The sequence below is a fragment of the Vulpes lagopus genome, chromosome 11 (assembly GCF_018345385.1).
Source record: "Vulpes lagopus strain Blue_001 chromosome 11, ASM1834538v1, whole genome shotgun sequence".
NCBI lineage: Eukaryota > Metazoa > Chordata > Mammalia > Carnivora > Canidae > Vulpes > Vulpes lagopus.
Window position 1 is genome coordinate 3,380,982 of NC_054834.1, and position 16,549 is coordinate 3,397,530.

At 36.0% G+C, this 16,549-nt stretch overlaps 1 pseudogene; it reads left to right on the forward strand.

Moving 5' to 3' along the window:
* The first annotated feature begins 922 nt into the window (after positions 1 to 922).
* The window catches only part of LOC121501675, a 129,696-nt pseudogene continuing 114,069 nt past the window's right edge, over positions 923 to 16,549 (forward strand).

A 16,549-nucleotide genomic window follows, 5' to 3' on the forward strand; every position in this document is an offset into this window, starting at 1 on the left:
TTAAAAGGTAAAGGACAAGTAGGTGTCTGGCTTTTGTTATTGAGACAAAACTCTGAGCCCTAATAAAGCTCTGGTCAACTGTTCAGTCTCTAAGGAAAAAAAAAAAGTTTCCTTCCAAAACTTCTCAAGTAAGGAGAACAAGCAGAAGTCCTATGTTCTTAGTCCCCTAGAAATTAGAAACATGTGAAATGATAATCCTATCATTCTATCCTACTAGGCTGTCCTCAGGCTCCTTTTCTGAGATAATATGGCATTCAATCATGAAGCTGCACCAGAACAACTAAACATTATGCATGTTGTAATATTCTATTCTATTCTATTCTATTCTATTCTATTCTATTCTATTCTATTCTATTCTTTCTATTCTATTTTTAAGACTTTATATATTTATTTGAGTAAGAGAGAGAGAACCTGAGCAGGGGGGAGGGGCAGACAGACGGAGAAACGGACTCCTCAGTGAGCAAGGAGCCCTATGAGGGGCTCAATCCCAGGACCCCAAGGTCATGACCTGAGTGGAAGGCAGAGGTTTAACCGACTGAGCCAATCAGGTGTCTCTATTCTATTCTATTCTATTCTATTCTATTCTATTCTATTCTATTCTATTCTATTCTATTCTATTCTATTCTATTCGTAAAACAGGGAATCTGACTCCAGTTGGCCATCACTACATGCTCATTCTCTAAATTCTGACTCCATATGATGAATATGGCATTAGCAGCAAGTGTAAGGTACAAAGGTAACACAGAGAAAGGACCCAATACTGTTACCTATGGGATCACGGAATATTTCCCAGAGATGATGGTATCTAAATTAGGAATTTAAATAAAGTTTGCAGAATTCTCTTTATTGGCAAACTTTAAAACGTATATGGTCTATTTCACCTCTTCTTGACAGAATTAAGTATCCTTTGACAAAATCCACAATGGACGAAGGGACTAAACAAAAGGGAGAGAAGAAACAACGATCACCCAGTCCTACAAATTCTCCATTCCCAAAAGCTATCACCTCTCCATGGTCTACACTCCGCCAGGTTCAGAACCGAAGCCTCTCCAGGGGCAGGGACTGTGAGCTGGCCCCCAGGGCATGTTGTGTGTGGGTGGTCATGTTGCCAGTGAACGGTGTCACTGTGTCCCCGATACCAGAGCTTTCAAAAGTGCTTTACACTCTCCACTGGACAAAATAGACCAACTTCTCAATGACTCTTGAGTTTGTAGCAGGAGATGGTGAAAAGGGGCGGAGATTATTCACAGGCATAGTTTTCCCCGCCCCTCTTGTAGGAGGATTGTTCAATGACATCATCTTACCTAGTTAAATAATTTTAACAAATGAAAACAGCTTTCTGAAAAGATATCAGTGGACAATATAAAGTACTGTTGTGATTGATTATTCAGTGCCAAACATAATCACTACAACTCATGAGGTCCCTAATGTTTATTCCCAAAGAAAAATAATCAACACAGAAATATGTTTTTAATCTATTTTTTATTGGTGTTTAGGTAGCCTATAATGAGCTTTCCCTGTTGTATCCCAACCCTACTACTTTTACGAGATGACAAATAAAACTTAAAGAACTATTCTCCACCAAAGTTTTCCAGTGAAAAGAAGAAATTCCAATTAGAACAAAATCCATGTGCAGAAATAAAGAAATAGCAGTGTGTGTGTGTGTGTGTGTGTGTGTGTGTGTGTGTGTTTGCACATGTATGAGTGTTCATGGAATGATGCTATAGATGGAGCTAGTGTGAAAGATCTTGCAGATGGGACTGCAAGAGATCGGCAGAGCTGGTGTCTGTGCAAGTCAACCAGAAACTTAATCTTCAGGAGAATGTTCTTCAAACTGATTTTACCACAAGTTAGAGGTCAATGAAATCAGAGTAGCTGCTGCAACCAAGATTATCTTTAAATAAAATAAACTATAATGGAATACATCAGTGTGTCACAAAAAAATAGGTGGTTTTTGAAACTTCTGTTTCATGATAGATGATTATGATGATAGATGATGATAGATAGATGATAGATAGATAGATGATAGATAGATAGATAGATAGATAGATAGATAGATAGATAGATAGATAGATAGATAGATAGATCCATGAAGATAGATTATGTGTGGTTATATTGGGTGGTAGCATCAAATATATTTCTTACTGCTCTGATGAACAAGAGTTTGGGAACCGCCATTTATAGAAAGCTGAAAAAAAATGTTGCCAGTAGTTTGATACATTCAGCTTTTCATTTACATTCACTAAATTAAAAATCAGAGCACGGGAGAATCACATGCAATTCAATAGCAAAAGAACAATAATAATCACGTATCTACTATTCCCATTTTAAATTGGCAAGATAGAAGCTAGGCCTGAGATGCAAATGTCTGTCCAAGGTCACACATGTGACTGGTGAGCTGTGATCCGAGCTCGGCGTATTCCCCAGTTCTCTGGTTGCTGCTATCTCACCAGTTACCATCATCTTTAAAACTAACTAAAACAGTCATCAGAATTGGGGGAAAACATCCTGTTTGCTATCTATCACATGCAAAAATACAGTTTTTAAAAATATATTTTTTGAAAATAATGGCAAAGATCATTCGTCGTTGCTCTGGGTGCTCGTGTCACTATGTGTCCTGTATTCAAAGGTGCCACTCTTGTGCACAAAGCTGAGCTAGTGTGGTTGAAGCAATAATTTAAGTGGTGATACTGGACTGTATGACTGTTGCAGGTGTAATGAATTATCTTTTTTTCCTATGGACAACAACTTGACCCTAGCAACTAACACAATCCATCACCTGCTGGCAGGAGACCAAGAGCAAGAGGAGAAGTGATTGGAAAGGATATCATCAGCTCAGGAGTTTTACGCTCAGTAAAATATGGAAGAATTAAAGTAGACTCGCAAAATAAGTCACATTTCTGCCAACCAAGGTCTGATTTTATACAACAAAAGAGAAAAGAGATTATAATTGGATCTATCTTGTAGCAACTGTGAGTGACCTATGCCTAGGAGAAAAATGTGTTTTTAACAATTTTTTAATGTAAATAATGCATTGCTTACGATTCAGAAATATCTCCTACGAATATAATAATTTTCTTAAAAATAAGACAAATAGTAAAAATATGTATATGGTTTCATAATTTGTAAATTTTCATGTAGGAATATTTTATTATTCTTATTTAATGTGAAAAATTAAATGTAGAAAGTAGCTATTTTTGTATACACTCAAGACAATATTTCCTATTATAAATATATCTTTTTGTGTGGAATATGTGTTGCTCAGTGTAATTACAAAGAGAAAGAAAAGTGGATAAAAGAGAAAAGCAGAGCAAATCAGATGGCAAAAAAAGTACTTTTATTGTATCAACTTTTAAAAATGTTTCCAAAACTCAGAAAACTTCAAAGATGAACATTAAAAAGCCCGACCTCATCACAAAGATATTATCAACTATTACTTATTCTATATATTTTCTTCAGATTTTTTGGAAGATTCATTGCCTTTGCCTCTTGGTGTATCAATGAAGTCCACATTATTATTGAGTGTGTTTTTAATATTTACAACATTATATCTTGTACTTGTTCCAGAAATTTCTTTTTTTTTTTTTTTTGCCTTATTTTGTCTATATAATCTAGTACATGCAATTTAGTCATCTGGGCAATGGACTAGAACTCCGTCATAAGAGTACACAAAGAGCAACTTAATTTTGTCACTTCCCCTTCATACCAATTTAGGTTATTTTAATTTGTCAGAACAGCAAATTGAACATGGGCGCCTCTGTCTCTACTTGCACTGAGGTAAGAGATCCTCCACTCCAAATGCCCAGGCTGCCACCCACTCTTGGAGCATGTAGTCCATTACGTTAAGTAGGTTACGTCCAGCTGTGCTGGTTTGCAAAGTGGATTCCTTTCTAGCTAAGCTCGCACCAACCTTGCAGACATTTCTGTTCTCTCACATCCATGCCATACTTGTTGTTCTTTAATTTTTTGCTGTTATAATATGGTGGTAAAAAAACATTATGTCATTTAATTCATAGTTCAACAACACTAGTGGGAGCATCTCTTTGCAAATTTAATCACATTTTAGTTTTCTATGAATATTCTTTTGATATACTTTGCTTAACTCCCTATTAATTTGATGCTTATTTTATGGCTTTATAAAGATTTCTAAAATACTCTAGGGGCTCTTGGGTGGCTCAGTTGGTTAAATGTCTGACTCTTGGTTTCAGTTCAGGTCATGATCTCAGGGTCCTGAGATTGAGCCCAAAATAGCACTCCATGCTAAGAGCCGAGTCTACTTGAGATTCTCTCCCTCTCCCTCCACCCCTCCCCCTGCTCAAGGTCATCTGCATGCATTCTCTCTCAAATGATATAAACAAACGAATAAATAAATAAAATATTTTATTTTTTAAAATAAAATATTTTTAAAAATACTCTAGATAACGATATCCATCAGATATGTAAGGCTCAATACCATATTTTGTAAGTTTTTACAGTGGTTTTCTTGTATATTATGTAGATTTAATTTTTGGTTAATTTTTCTTATGTATGATCTACGGGTTTAGAAAATATTGCTTCAGTTTGGTATGTTCCTTTTTATTCCTTGTTACATAAGGGATGTTATCTTGACTAGGTGGTTAATGAGTTGAAAAATATTCTCTCTCTCTCTCTTTTTTTTCTTCTGTGTCTAAGAATATTTTGTTCAACTTTTACAATTAGCTTTTGTATTTTGGAATAATGTGGAGATGCTACAGATAGCACAGAGAGTTTCTATAATCCCTCCACCCGGCTTCCCCTGATTTAATGCCTTACAGTACCACGGTACATATTTCAAAGTAACAGCCTGGGTACATTACTGTGATCTAAAATCCAGACTCTAGTAAGGTCTCACTCATTTTTCCACCAATGTCCCTTTTTTTTTTTTCTCGACATCCCAATCTAGGAAACCACATCATACTCAATCATCATGACTCCCTCCTCTCCATGACAGTTTCTCCATCTGACTTCTCATAACCTCGACAGTTTTGAAAATTTCTGGTGTGTTGTGCCTCCATTTGGTTTTGTCTGATTTGTTTCTCATTGTTGGTCTCTTGGTTACAGGTTATGAGAAAGGAAACTACAAAGCAAAGTGCCCGAGAGCAGAAGATATATGTTAAAATTGTGACATTACTGATGACGTTAAATTGGTCACTTAGTTAAGTGGTGACTGCCAGGTTTCTCCACTGAGAAATTATTATTCTACACTTCCCATACTCTATTTTTTGGGAGCCAGACACCAAACCCAGCCTAAACACAGTGGTGGGGAGAGAGGATTCAGTCTCCCGCCTGGAGTGGGGGAGACTATTTACATGTATGTTGTGGACTGCATCTCTACAGATTTGTTCCTTCTCCCCCATTTGTTCCTATAGTCAATCATTTATTTATATCACTTATAGGCTCATGGTTGCTTCTTTGGGTTATAATTGTATCCTGTTTCTGTGTATTTTGTTGCTCAAACTAGTTTAGCTATGATCATTAGCCTGATCCTAGGCTCCTACCTGCCTTCAGGTAGGCTCCTTCATCTTTTTGACATGTGGACCTCCTGTTTTTATACATGTTCTTATTTTTTCCACTTTTAGATGTTCCAAGCTCATGTTATATTTCCTCTGTCCTGACTCTGGAATCAGCCATTTCTCTAAGACACAGTGGTCCCTCTTTTAGGAGAATGATATTTGGACAGTGAGTTCTGGACACTAGGTATTTGTCACTACCAGGATGTCACTGTCTAGACCCTCTCTTGCTGTTCAATTTTAATCAGTTAATTTTATTAATAAAATTTTTAATGTTAAGACATCTACTTATATGGAGTCTCAAGGTAATCCTCCAACCTCTTCATGACTCACATTTATTATACATAAAAGTATGATAATAATAGTAACTTCCTCATAGCCTTGTTGTAATAAATGAAATTATATATTAAAGTGTATAGAAGTATTCTTACTACATAGTAAGTATTTATTAGTTTTACCTGTAATTATTGTAAACTCTAAAATAGATATATGACATGTACATTGTAGAATTCAGTTTAGTTATTTTATCAGTTTATACCAGTATAATATGAAAATCATATGTATGTGTATATGTATATATATAAAATTTGTGGATTTCTCAAAGTATGTATTTGATTTATTTTAAATGATTATGTTTTGGGACTATGATCTAGGTACATCATGTCTGATAGATTTTATAGATGCTGATGGACTATATCTGTAATTATTAAGTAATGTGTTTAATAGAACCATTAATGTTATTTCCCTTAAATTGTATTTCCCAATTATAGTATTTTCTTTCATCTATATTTTATCAGATATCATAAGGCTATTTCTCTTTTAGCTTGTTTTTATTTTGTATGTTATACTTTCCTAACACTTATAATTTTTCTGAGCTAGATTTGTATTATATTGTATTTATAAATAAAAAGAAGAAAACCATTGCTCCTCTTTCCTTTGTACTGTCTGACCATCTCAGTGATCAAATATATAGTCTCAGAATTAGCAATTTTTGTAATTAGGTTTTCATATAATTAATTTTATATTAATCTGTGCTTTCTGTTTACTTTGTTCTTATTAACTTTGCCTAATTCCTTGCTTCCCATTAGAATAATATCTATGTGTCAGTATCTTACGCTTCTCTAACTGAATACCAGACTGCGAGTCTTAAACGACAGACATTTGTTTCTTACAGTTCTGGAGGATGAGGGCCCAAGATCTGGGTGCCACTAATTCACTTCCTGGAGAGAACCCTCTTCCTTGTTTGTAAACCATTTTCTTCCTGTGTCTGTGCACAGAGAGGTGTCTTTCTCTTTCCTCTCTCTCTCTCTCTCTCTCTCTCTCTCTTTCTGACCCTTCTTATGTCACGTCACTAAATCCCATCATAAGAACTCTATCTTCATGACCTCATCTAGCCCTAATTACCACCTTAAAAAGCCTTACCTCCTAATCCTGGAACATCAGGGGTAAGGGCTTCAATATATGGATTTTGTGGGGGTAAACTATTTAGCCAGCCATCTGTTTTCTTTATTTTGATGTTTCCCCCAAGTTTAACATAAATTCTATTTTTATTAATTAGTTCTTCTCCTTAGATTATATATATATATATATATATATATATATATATATGTTTAATTTAACCTAGTCTGAAGTTAATTGATATGCCTATTTTCCCGGAGAAACATGAGGGTCCTATAAAGTTTTCAGACTTCTTCCTCCTCATCTCTTTTATTACTTTTACTAATCTTCCTGTACTATATGTTTTTAAACTTCAATTTTTTTCATAATTGCTGGATATAATTAATGCATTCTTAGGTATACCATTCAGTAACGACTGATTTGTTCACTACTGTTCCTTTCCCTTTTTATTTTTTTTTTGTTCATTAAAATGTATTTTTTCTTCACTATTTCAGTATACCTACAGAAAATGAAATTTATTCTTATTTGCATAATTCACTCAAAACAGTACTTTGGATGATGCAATAGTTCATTCTGGAATTCTAAATTAAGATTTCATCTTGAAGGATGTTTTTTCCTCATCCTCCATATACCCTCAATGTTTACTTTATTGCCACAGGTGACCTCTGCAACTGACAAGTCTGTAATTACTCTTGTTCTTTTTGTGTAGTTATTTGGTGGTTACTTTTTGGTAGCAATTTTTTAAGGAATCACTTATCTGACACACTATTAAATTGAATCATTTAATTGACAACACAAAGTTATAGCCCAATGATTTTCTCCTAATATACTCCTAATATATTCATCTTCATGATGAAGATACCAAGGATTATCAGATCACAAAACCTCCCTTTCAACCTTCAGATTAGTCCCTGCAAGGGCATCCACTGTCCTGACTTCCAAAATTACAGATTAATTATTCCTATTTGTCACCTAAATATGTAGGAAAACATGTCATGTTTTTGTTTGTTCATTTTGTTTTCTTTTATGCCTGGTTTCTTTCACTGCACATGTATTTGTTTATGGCTGTATGGTAGAGTCATTCATTTGTTCCCCATAATGGTTTTCCATTTTAAGAACCTACTACAGTTTAATTATCCATTCTATTAGTATATTTGATTATATAATACTCAGCTTCTCTTTGTGTTTAGAATAGAAAATAATTAACCATAATTCCAAAATAATATTATTCTGATGCAGAGAAATGATAAATACATGATAGGCATCCATTCATCTTTTTCATCTATCAGAGAAGGCAAAGGTGTGTTGATGTTGACTTAGAACACTTTGTCAACCCATACGTGGAATGTAAGAAATAGTGAAAGGGATTATAAGGGAAAGGAGGGGAACTGAGTGAGAAAAATTAGAGAGGGAAACAAACCATGAGACAAACCATGAGAGACTCCTAACTCTGGGAAACAGAGGGTTGTGAAGGGGAGGTGGATGGGGGGCTGGGGTAACTGGGTGACGGGCACTGAGGAGGGCACTTGATGAGATGAGCTCTGGGTGTTATACTATATGTTGGCAAATTGAGTTTAAATAAAAAAAAAATTTAAAAAGATACAAAAAAAAGAACACTGTCAAATTCTAATGTACTAGACAAAGTGAATTTAAGGGCAATTAATCCTATGTATTGTTTGGTGGAGTAAGGTGGACATTGTAGAAATGGACATATAGAGCCATAATCTCTGTAAAACATAAATTTATAAATTCCCATTAAGAAATTTTATTAGGGATCCCTGGGTGGCGCAGCGGTTTGGCGCCTGCCTTTGGCCCAGGGCGCGATCCTGGAACCCGGGATCGAATCCCACATCAGGCTCCCGGTGCATGGAGCCTGCTTCTCCCTCTGCCTGTGTCTCTGCCTCTCTCTCTTTCTCTCTGTATGACTATCATAAAAAAAATAATAATAAAATAAAATAAAAAGAAATTTTATTATAAGCACCTACTTATTGTGTTTCAGTGGAGCCATAGTTTGGTATTGTTCTGTTGTGTGAATGAATGATGTGTAAATAGTTGGAGGTGAAATTTTTTATCTTCTTCTTACTTATTATGTTTTAGATATGTAATATTAGTAGCCCCTTATGTTTACTCTGTGTTGAAGAATACATGGAAGAAAAAAAATCAGACTAAGTAAAGCATAGGAGAGACAAAACATTGACAGGTTCTTATTTATTTTTTTTAAAGATTTTATTTATTATTCATGAGAGACACAGAAACAGAGAGGGAGAGAGGCAGAGACACAGGCAGAGGGAGAAGCAGACTCCATGCAGGGAGCCGGACATGGGATTCGATCCCGGGTCTCCAGGATCATGCCCTAGGCTGAAGGCTGCGCTAAACTGCTGAGCCACCTGAGCTGCCCACAGGTTCTTATTTAGATGGAGGTTTTTCTTTCTGAATTTGCAGGACAGGTATCCAGGAGAGAAGGACCCATAAGGGGAACACTGAAATTGATTCCTCTCAACCTCTTGATTGACATTCCCTCTGCCTATTGTGGAAATGCATTGTTTTGTCATGACTATGTTTATGGGCAGGAGGTTAAAAAAAAAGAGAACTGGTGATCAATATATTCTTACTGAAAATACTCTAAATTTTCAAATTATTTTTTGTGATCTGGCCTTGAGATACTTTATTAACTGTCAACATGATGGGTCTGCAGCTGAGACTGTTATTTACCTCAATCCATTGTCTCCTAAATGGTGGTGTTGCAGGGCTCCATTAACAATTAGATGTCCATATTTGCTCCATTCAATGGAACTCTTTCAAAGATGTTGATGTTTGAGGTAAATTTTAAAGCTACTTAATGTTATTCTCAAAATAATTATATGTGAACATAGTATTTGCATAGACCAACATACTAACAAATAACCTTAAGCCAGTTACAAAGATTGTATTTCTTTTCTCAGAATCACAATATAATTTTTCTACTTTCACATTTGGTTTTAATTTCCTAGGTCAGCAATATGCTCAATATTATATTCAATATTCAAAAGTCTTGAATGTTTTTTTATGTGTTGTAAAAACTATGGGTCATTCCAGAAATTTCTGAAGGTGAAAGATAAAGTATCAACCTCAGGAAAAAATAGCAACAACAAAACAGTATTTGTAGACAAAAACACATGTAGAAAAAAAGTCTGCAATCATGGGAGTGAGGTCAAGGAGTAGTGGGCTCAGAGAGTTGAAAGATGCTGAAAAGACATTTGAGACTTTTTTGGAGTGAGGAAAATCAATTTATGGCACAGAAGTCTGTTAGCCTCTTCACCACTGAAGCTATGTGATAGCTTTTGTCTGGATAGTGAAGCAATGGTAGAGGGACTCTAAATGCACAGGACTACAAAGACAGGTCGATATGCACTCCCCAGGCAGAAAGCTTGTCATCCCAGCGAAGAAGAAATCAATATAACCTACCTTACATCCCAGTGGCAAACACTGGCAGAAAGATAAATGAACATCACAGGGAATTAAATGATGATTCTTAAATGCAAAGTTGAGCAGATCACCATACCGCACCCTAATATTTGAGTAAAGTCAGCATTGTGAGAGAAACACCAAACTCTATATGGAGAAGAACTAATACCTGAAGAAACAGATTTGATAAAGGAAACAGAAGACTCTGGTATGATTAAAATTTGCATCTTAAAAATAATCAACGCTATATGTTTAAAGAAATCTTAACAAAAACCAAATGAAAAATTGCACATTAAAAATTTAATCCTTTGAGGGATCCCTGGGTGGCGCAGCGGTTTGGCGCCTGCCTTTGGCCCAGGGCGCGATCCTGGAGACCCGGGATCGAATCCCACGTCGGGCTCCCGGTGCATGGAGCCTGCTTCTCCCTCTGCCTGTGTCTCTGCCTCTCTCTCTCTCTCTCTCTGTATGACTATCATAAATAAATAATAATAAAAAAAAATTTTTAAAAAATTTAATCCTTTGATATTAAAAATAATAAACTTCAATGGATGAATAGAGTAGCTAAGTAGATACAAGAACAAAGAGAGTGAACAATTGTGATAATTATTGTTACCGAGTACTTTACATGGAGCAAAGATGTAACATAACACAACGCATACATGACATAGATAATACATCTAGCTGAAGACATGAACTTCAGAGTAAAAATGCTCATGACACATATACCCCTGTATAGAAGTAGTAATTGATGCATACTAGCATACAAACATCAAATCAGAATTTAGAATGACAATTCTATGTGATGTAGTCAGGCAAGTGACAGACTGCAACCTCACATGTTGTCTATTTCTAAGAGAATGTAAGCTCTGATTATATCTGGAAACAAATACTTTAATTATATATGTTAATTTTTAAGGGTAAACACTAGGGAAACTAAAAAAAAGCATTATTTCTTTTTCAAAATGCATTAATTTTGAGATAATATTGGAGAGGAGGGATGATAATTATCAACAAACTCAAAACAGCAGAAACAAAAAAATGAAATGGGTGTCAACTGAAACATAAAATATAAAATATCATGAAAGATATGCTAACTTTAGTATATGGCTACATTAATTGCCCTTTTAAAAAATAATCATTGATTTTGATAAAAAATAAAAATCTATTTTCCACATATCTGGAATGTACTGTGAATCATACAAAAAGGTGGTAAGTAGAAGAATGAAAAAGACATACAAAAGCAAAGACCAACAATAGGAGTAAGTATACCTAAATGTAGAGAAAGTATGACTTCAGATTAAAAGCATTAAAAGATGGAGAGATATATTTTATATTGATATTTTTTTATTCCTGCATGACACAATAATAAGAATCTTTAATGCCTTCATTATCAGAGCTTCCAATCACAGATAGAAAAGGAAAAAAAAAAAAAACTAGAGAGAAATTGAGAAATCATTAATGAGATTTCTCTTCAAGAAAAGACATATTAGATTAAAAATAAGTACAGGCTTATATATACATTATGGATGAAGTTTTGATGTTATTTCTTCCAGACATGGTATTATCTAGTATTTGCTGTTAATACTCATGTTAACATTACAATAGTAAGTTTTAAGAGTTAAAGAGAACAGTATGTACTTTGAAGTAAAAGCTAATTGTTGGCACAAAAAAAGGAAAATAAAACTGAATTTGTTTATGAAAAAATAAAAAATAGAAATAGGAAAAGCACAGATACAAAGAACATTTTTGAAAAATATAACAAAATATGTACATTACAACAAATTTGAGAATCTGACTAAAATGAATCATTAGGCAATGACCCCATATGAAGTAGTTAATTTAACTAGAGCCATAATTATAGACAAATGCTTATATTAGCTAAAGATATTCTCACCCAAAAAGTGTGTGAAGCTCACAGTTTTCCAAACAAAGTTTGAAAAATACATAAATACTTGGCTTTCATTTGTCACACAACAAAGAAAACAGAACAAAAAAATCGAAATTTCTTAACTCTGACTTCAAACATGACCCTAACCTGACCAGGAATAGTTTGTAAGCAGAAAAATCTGAAGCATTTTCATTTTAGTTAGATGCAAAAATTCTTGATCATTTATGATGGAGAGACAGAGGGATATTTACCCCAACTCTGGTGGTGTCTATTGCATACATGGAAACACATGAAATAACTAATGTGGGAAATGAGCAAGGCGGGATTTCCAGATGATGGGCAGGCAAGTAGGGGGATGCTTAGTAGTTGTGCAATTAAAGCCAAATACACTGGGGCACCTGAGTAGCTCAGTGTTTGAACATTTACCTTTGTTGGACCCTGGCTCACGGGTGCCAACGTGTCCCGGTGGACGCCCCAGAGACTCAGACCCCAGACAGGCAGATGCAACTAGCAAGAGGGTTTATTGAACGTTTGCGCAAACGGGCTCTCCACCTCCGAGGAGGAAGAGAGCCCCGATTAGCAATTACAGGCATCTTTTAAAGGCAAAGAAACCGCGGGAGTAGCATAGCATTAGGGTTATGACGTGATTGATTTCTTTGAAGGTCAACATGACCATGTTCAGGGACTTTTCCAGTCAGGGCGAGGCGGGGGATAGTTTTTTTATCTCGGAAAAACAGAATGTTTTCCTTGCTTGAATTCATGGGAGGCGCCTGGATGGGCTGCCTCAGGGTTAGGCCTGGGCCCACTCACGGGGGTGGGGGGGTGGGGGGGGTGGGGGGGTTCTTCACCTTTAGCTCAGGTCATGATCCCTAAGTCCTGGGATCAGATCCCTCATCAGGATCCCTACAAGCAGCCTGCTTCTCCCTCTGCCTATGTCTCAGCCTCTCTCTCTCTGTGTCTCTCATGAATAAATAAATAGAATCTAAAAAAAAAAAAAAATGCCCTTGTTGGAGGATGAATGGGATGGGACATGGGAAGATGGGTTCCTTCCCTGGCAGACACCAGGAATGGGGATCCTGGATCTAGGCATGTGACAAGAAGGAAGCTGGTGCCTGGGGTCATAGTTGAAGAGACTGTCTCACAGGAGAGACAATCCAGCACCTCCTGTCTAAGCAGATGGTACAGATGAGCCAGACTGGGATCAAAACAGATGCGAACTGATAACAGAAATCTGTGGTTTATTCACGTTTGTTTTCAACCTCTTTTGAGGGTCCAGACAGGCACAAACACCACAAGCACAAGGAGGCCTGAAAACCGAGGGCCTGAATGGAGTTTCTAAGGAGAATTAGTGCTGAAGGATTACACACAGATATGAAAGTCAACACGAGGCCTGAATGATATACATTGAGGCAAATACCAAGAGTCCTCATATTCAGCAAATGTGAAAATTAAAACTAGAGCAATTTTAAAGATGTCTTAATTAAGTGCATGTAAAACATGTCAAGGAAAGCATGAAACTCAATAAATAAATAAAACATTGAATCTTGGAAATTTAAATTATGCAGTCATTTATTTTAAAAACTGTTCTAGACATTAAACAGAAGCATGGCTTTTTCAATACCTTGGGCTACTGTGCGATTTTAATTCCTTGAAAATAGAGCACTGTCGACTACACATCGTTTTTACTGCTGCTTGTTTTCCTTTGTTTCAGTATCTACCTATTACAGCTCCATGAAAACATGAAGCCCATATGAGGGCATGCAGGGAATACGAGAATCTGTAGATTTCCATTTCCGATTTGCAGAATTCCTTAGAATGGATTGGCAACATGCATTGCTCAATGACATTTAAGTTTTAGAAATGTCACATATATTCATTTTTCAAAATCAAAGCAAACATGGCTTTGAGTGAGAAGTCATTTTTCTGAGGCACAGAGGTGTTGTCCATGAAGTCCAGGTCAGAAGCACCCTCCACCCTAGAGTCCCAGAGTCCTACAGACTTAAATGTGTCTCACTTCACTGATGCTGCTCAGAAACTTCTTGATGTTGAATGATGTTACTGGAAGGTGTGTGCTTTACGCTGTTGGGGCAAGTGGAATTCCATTGCTCAGTGTTAGGTTTGGGATTGGGTGGGATGAGAAGAGCTGAGGTGGACAATACGATCCCATCCTCCCCAGGCCCTGACCCTGCACCATCAGCTGGGCCCAGGTCTCTGCTCCTGGACAACAGCATCATCCCCATTGGTCAGCTCTGCCAAAGCCTCATCCTTGGTTCCATCCTTGCTTCCCCTGCCTTTTACTTCACAAGATTAATGGCTTGTGGAGAACTTCTTGTCAGTTCAAATTCACGGACCCCTTAAGACCTTGGATTTAGGAAAAGGTCATGCTTTAGGAATGCGGTAGCCAGTTGTCTATCTTCGAAAGATGAATGATGCTTTTTTTCCCAAATGGAATAAAACTATCTATTTGATTAGTCATACTTGCTACATTAAATTTTCAGTTGCTCCTCTTAAAAAAAAAGAAAAGGAAAAAGATCTCTACAATGAAAATGAAAATCTAATGCACTACAAGAGAAATATTTCCAAATGTATTATTTTCCTAACTGGTTAAAATAGTTGATAAATGGTTATTTTTTTAAAAATGCACACATATATATGCCATGAATTTCATGGCAGTCTAAAGTTGATATGTTCAGCAATAACAGTACAGGGTACAAAGTATTGAATAATGCAATATGCTAGAATTACTTCCATTTTCTGAATGATAAATCCAATTTAATTAAGTCTGACTTTGAATGCTGTGGACTTCAAATGAGTTTTTAAAAATATCTTCCAACTGCTCTCCAACCCTTATTTAGCATGCCATATTTTGAATGCTTTGTTCCTAAAGAATATCAAGTTTATTATCCAAAGCATTTTCAGAAAAGAAGAAACTTTTTTTCTCACTAAATCACTCTAAGCAAAGATCATTTTTCAAGCTAATAAAGTCTTAGTATTTTCCAAATAATGCTTAAGGAAACACCAAAGGAAAGAACAGTAAATACCCGTCCATGTGTAGAACATTATTGAATGCAAATAGCATTCGCTAGATATTCATAAAGATAGCAGTTATACATGAATATACACCAACCAGCTTAAAAACCCATTATTCAGAGGAGGACTTGTCACATCAGACTGAATTGTAATTTCAAGGAATGCCAGACACTTACTAATAGATTGTGTTGTTGAGAATGATATGTTTTCAAAATTACTTGTAGTGAACAAAAAAGTAGGTTATAGAGAGTCATTGCATGACCTTAAAATCTAACAACCTCTTCTAGAATCATTTTTATTAGGTCGAGATGAAATCACTGCTCATCAAGACTGCATTCTCCATAGAAATTTAGGGGCAGGGTCATTAACAAAGTTAATGAAAACACTCACAGAGACTCTGGATGTTCTCATTGTGGGATAATTCGGATTGAAGATGCATCACAAGATTTGTTAATTATAGAGAAACCTAAAAATATATAACTATCAAAGTACCATTTAATCATGACTCTAGAATTTAAATGTCTAAAATATCAGAATCTTTCTTTTTATAAAGGCGCACAGGAGCACGGCACAGAGCATATTGGTTTAGGAGTCATAGACCTGAATTTTCAACTTCCTCAGCTGTTAAATAGGATAATAGGCTTAATTTGATCACGATGATAACAAAGTTACCATATATTCAGCATATACTATGTGCCAAGTTCTCTTTTAACATAATATGTCAAACACTTTATAGCCATATTTTACTACATTCTGTCAACAACTCTATATGGCAATATGATTTGCATTGAGTAGAAGAGGAGACAAGCTGAGAAAGATTCAAATTTACCCCAAGGTTATCCAGCTCTTGAAGAAGGCAGTTCATCACCCCTCAGGGCTTATCTGAGCTTTCCCATCCTCAGCAAACTGAGATGACAATACCTGTCTCAAAAATTGTTAGGAGAATAAATGCGATCATACATGCGATCGTGCCTCGTAACATATGCAGGATGAATCAGATAGTAGGTCTCATATGATGGCTACCATACTCGTGAAATCATAGTGAATCAGAAAATAAAGCTTAATCACTGTATTAATCAAAGCATGGAAGAGAGTTTCAGACAATAAAACAGTGCTGAGCTTCGGAACCTTCCCCACCAGGGCTCGCACCTCTTCTCCCATGTTAGCTGAAGACCTGGGTCCCGGGGCAGGGAGGGGAACTCCGTCAAGAGGCCAGCAGGAGTTGGGAAACAAGCTTGACCTCTAAGATATCAACAACAAG